Raw genomic sequence first — 5,000 nt, 5'->3', positions numbered from 1 at the left:
AAAATTCGAAAAAACGTTTAATCCAGTTGTATTTAATAGAGATATAACCGTTTCCGCAAAAATATTTATACCTTATAACGCTTTTTAACGAAATAACTCGAAATAAGTATTTCGGACTTTTCCGCCGGCCGAAATTTTTCTAAGTCCCAACGTACCGGTCCAGAATGAGACAAAGTTCCAAAGGCCCGGTCGTATCCGTCCGTTTTTTTTTAACCTTCCACGGACGAAATAAACGTTTAATCCCGACGTAAAATACAATAATATAGCGATTTATATAAAAATATTCATACCTCATAACGCTTTTTAACGAAATAACTCGAAAAAACTTTTCGGTCCGAAATTTTTCTAAGTCCCTACGTACCGCTCGAGAATGCGACTAAGTTCCAACGTCCCGGGCGCGATCATACTTTTTTTATATAACTTTTCAGCGACGAAATAAATGCTTAATCCCGATGTAAAACGTCATTTTAAAGCGATTTATGCAAGAATATTCGCACCTTATAACGCTTTTAAGCGAAATAATTCAAAAAAACCTTTCGAATAAAAAATTTTTTTTTAACGTTTTCGGGACCAAATAAACGTTTAATCCCGACGTAAAATATAATAATACAACGATTTATATAAAAATATTAATACCTCATAACGCTTTTTAACGAAATAACTCGAAAAAACTTTTCGGTCGAAAATTTTTCTAAGTCCCTACGTACCGGTGGAGAGTATGACCAAGTCCGACGGGCCGAGTCGCGTCGGTCCACTATTTTTTTTTAACGTTTTCGGGACCAAATAAACGTTTAATCCCGACGTAAAATATAATAATATAGCGATTTATATAAAAATATTCGTACCTTATAACGCTTTTTAACGAAATAACTCGAAAAAACTTTTCGGTCGAAAATTTTTCTAAGTCCCTACGTACCGGTGGAGAGTATGACCAAGTCCGACGGGCCGAGTCGCGTCGGTCCACTATTTTTCTTTAACGTTTTCGGGACCAAATAAACGTTTAATCCCGACGTAAAATATAATAATATAGCGATTTATATAAAAATATTCGTACCTTATAACGCTTTTTAACGAAATAACTCGAAAAAACTTTTCGGTCGAAAATTTTTCTAAGTCCCTACGTACCGGTGGAGAGTATGACCAAGTCCGACGGGCCGAGTCGCGTCGGTCCACTATTTTTTTTTAACGTTTTCGGGACCAAATAAACGTTTAATCCCGACGTAAAATATAATAATATAGCGATTTATATAAAAATATTCATACCTTATAACACTTTTAAGCGAAATAACTCGAAAAAACTTTTCGGTCGAAAATTTTTCTAAGTCCCTACGTACCGGTGGAGAGTATGACCAAGTCCGACGGGCCGAGTCGCGTCGGTCCACTATTTTTTTTTAACGTTTTCGGGACCAAATAAACGTTTAATCCCGACGTAAAATATAATAATATAGCGATTTATATAAAAATATTCATACCTTATAACACTTTTAAGCGAAATAACTCGAAAAAACTTTTCGGTCGAAAATTTTTCTAAGTCCCTACGTACCGGTGGAGAGTATGACCAAGTCCGACGGGCCGAGTCGCGTCGGTCCACTATTTTTCTTTAACGTTTTCGGGACCAAATAAACGTTTAATCCCGACGTAAAATATAATAATATAGCGATTTATATAAAAATATTCATACCTTATAACACTTTTAAGCGAAATAACTCGAAAAAACTTTTCGGTCGAAAATTTTTCTAAGTCCCTACGTACCGGTGGAGAGTATGACAAAGTCCGACGGGCCGAGTCGCGTCGGTCCACTATTTTTTTTTAACGTTTTCGGGACCAAATAAACGTTTAATCCCGACGTAAAACTTAATAACATTCCCATTTATATAAAAATATTCGTACCTCATAACGCTTTTTAACGAAATAACTCGAAAAAACTTTTCGGTCCGAAATTTTTCTAAGTCCCTACGTACCGCTCGAGAATGCGACTAAGTTCCAACGTCCCGGGCGCGATCGTACTTTTTTTATATAACTTTCCAGCGACGAAATAAACGCTTAATCCCGATGTAAAACGTCATTTTAAAGCGATTTATGCACAAATATTAGCACCTTGTAACGCTTTTAAGCGAAAAAATTCGAAAAAACGGTTCGATTAAAAAATTTTTTTTAAAGTTCTCGGGACGAAATAAACGCTTAATCCCGACGTAGAAATACATAATATTCCCATTTATATAAAAATATTCATACCTCGTAACGCTTTTAAGCGAGATAACTCGAAATAACTTTTCGGTCCGAAATTTTTCTAAGTCCCTACGTACCGGCCGGGGGATCGACGAAGTGCCAACCTCCCGGTCATGTCGGTCCGGAGGGGGCAATTTTTTAAAAAAATAAAACGAAATCGTTACGTTCGACTAGAATTCGTCGAACCATAACGATTTCTATAAAAATATTCATACCTCGTAACGCTTTTAAGCGAAATAACTCGAAATAACGTTTCGGTCCGAAATTTTTCTAAGTCCCAACGTACCGCTCGAGAATGCGACTAAGTTCCAACGTCTCGGGCGCGATCGTAAATTTTTTACGGCACCTTTCGGGGACGAAATAAACGCTTAATCCCGATGTAAAACGTCATTTTAAAGCGATTTATGCAAGAATATTCGCACCTTATAACGCTTTTAAGCGAAAAAATTCGAAAAAACGGTTCGATTAAAAATTTTTTTTTAACGTTGTCGGGACGAAATAAACGCTTAATCCCGACGTAGAAATACGTAATATTGCTATTTATGTAAAAATATATACGCATCATAACGCTTTTAAGCGAGATAACTCGAAATAACTTTTCGGTCCGGAATTTTTCTAAGTCCCTACGTCCCGGCCGGGGGATCGACGAAGTGCCAACCGCCCGGTCATGTCGGTCCGGAGGGGGCAATTTTTTAAAAAAATAAAACGAAATCGTTACGTTCGACTAGAATTCGTCGAACCATAACGATTTCTATAAAAATATTCATACCTCGTAACGCTTTTTAACGAAATAACTCGAAAAAACTTTTCGGTCCGAAATTTTTCTAAGTCCCAACGTACCGGTCGAGAATGCGACTAAGTTCCAACGTCCCGGGCGCGATCATACTTTTTTTATATAACTTTCCAGCGACGAAATAAACGCTTAATCCCGACGTAAAACGTCATTCTAAAGCGATTTATGCAAGAATATTCGTACCTTGTAACGCTTTTAAGCGAAAAAATTCGAAAAAACGGTTCGATTAAAAAATTTTTTTTAAAGTTCTCGGGACGAAATAAACGCTTAATCCCGACGTAGAAATACATAATATTGCCATTTATATAAAAATATTCATACCTCGTAACGCTTTTTAGCGAGATAACTCGAAATAACTTTTTGGACCGGAATTTTTCTAAGTCCCTACGTACCGGCCGGGGGATCGACGAAGTGCCAACCGCCCGGTCATGTCGGTCCGGAGGGGGCAATTTTTTAAAAAAATAAAACGAAATCGTTACAGTCGACTAGAATTCGTCGAACCATAACGATTTCTATAAAAATATTCATACCTTATAACGCTTTTAAGCGAAATAACTCGAAATAACTTTTCGGTCGAAAATTTTTCTAAGTCCCTACGTACCGGTCGAGAATGCGACTAAGTTCCAACGTCCCGGGCGCGATCATACTTTTTTTATATAACTTTCCAGCGACGAAATAAACGCTTAATCCCGATGTAAAACGTCATTCTAAAGCGATTTATGCACAAATATTAGCACCTTGTAACGCTTTTAAGCGAAAAAATTCGAAAAAACGGTTCGATTAAAAATTTTTTTTTAACGTTCTCGGGACGAAATAAACGCTTAATCCCGACGTAGGAATACATGATATTCCCATTTATGTAAAAATATATACGCATCACAACGCTTTTAAGCGAAATAACTGGAAATAACCGTTCGGTACGAAAATTTTTCAAAGTCAGACGGGCTCTCGAGCGTTGCTCGCTCGCTGCGCTCGCTCGAAAAAAAAACTAGCCCAACCCAAAACCAATCCCTTTTTCGCGTTCGTTCCTCGATTTCTCTTGAAATCGGAGAAACTCGCGGGATCGGTTTTGGGTTGGGCTAGTATAAGTTCGAGCGAGCGCAGCGAGCGAGCAACGATCGCGACCGTTACTTCGTACGTCCACGGTATATTTTCGTTACGTTAATTTTTCGTTACTTTCGTCTCGTTTCTTGGATCGATCGAGAGCGGTTTGGTCGATGGTGAAAGAAGGAAAAAACGAGAGAACGAAAAGTAAAAGAGGAGCGAGCGCGCGTCTCGCCCTTGCGAATTACGTCGTCGTATTTTCGTACGTACGTACGTACCTTAAGAATATCGTACGTACCCCGGCGCTGACCCGCGATGCGGGGGGTTGGGGGGGGGGGAGTGGCGCCCGGGCACGCCCTCGAGACGTTATCTCTATTGGATTTAAAGGAAAAAAAAATCGCTACGTACGACCATCGTTCGCATCGACGGCCGTACGTAGCGAAATTGTGTTTGGAATTAAATTGTCGATTCCAGCGGAGTATTGGTTTTTGCTTGAAAACGACAAAGTCCAGCGGCGTATTGCTTTTGAATCGCACTCGACGAAAATTGATTTAAAGGAAAAAAAATCGCTACGTACGACCATCTAAGGCCGTACGCAGCGAAATTCCTTTTTCAAGCGCACGCGACAAAGTCCAGCGGCGTATTGCTTTTTCAAGCATACTTAAAAAATTCAAAGTCCAGCGGCGTATTGCTTTCGCTGGCATATAAAAATTCAAAGTCCAGCGGCGTATTGCTTTCGCCGGCATATAAAAATTCAAAGTCCAGCGGCGTATTGCTTTCGCTGGCATATAAAAATTCAAAGTCCAGCGGCGTATTGCTTTCGCCGGCATATAAAAATTCAAAGTCCAGCGGCGTATTGCTTTCGCTGGCATATGAAAATTCAAAGTCCAGCGGCGTATTGCTTTCGCTGGCATATAAAAATTCAAAGTCCAGC

The sequence above is a fragment of the Bombus fervidus genome, unplaced genomic scaffold (genome assembly GCF_041682495.2).
Source record: "Bombus fervidus isolate BK054 unplaced genomic scaffold, iyBomFerv1 scaffold0053, whole genome shotgun sequence".
NCBI lineage: Eukaryota > Metazoa > Arthropoda > Insecta > Hymenoptera > Apidae > Bombus > Bombus fervidus.
The sequence above is the reverse complement of the archived record's forward strand: the minus strand, read 5'-3'. Positions refer to the sequence as shown.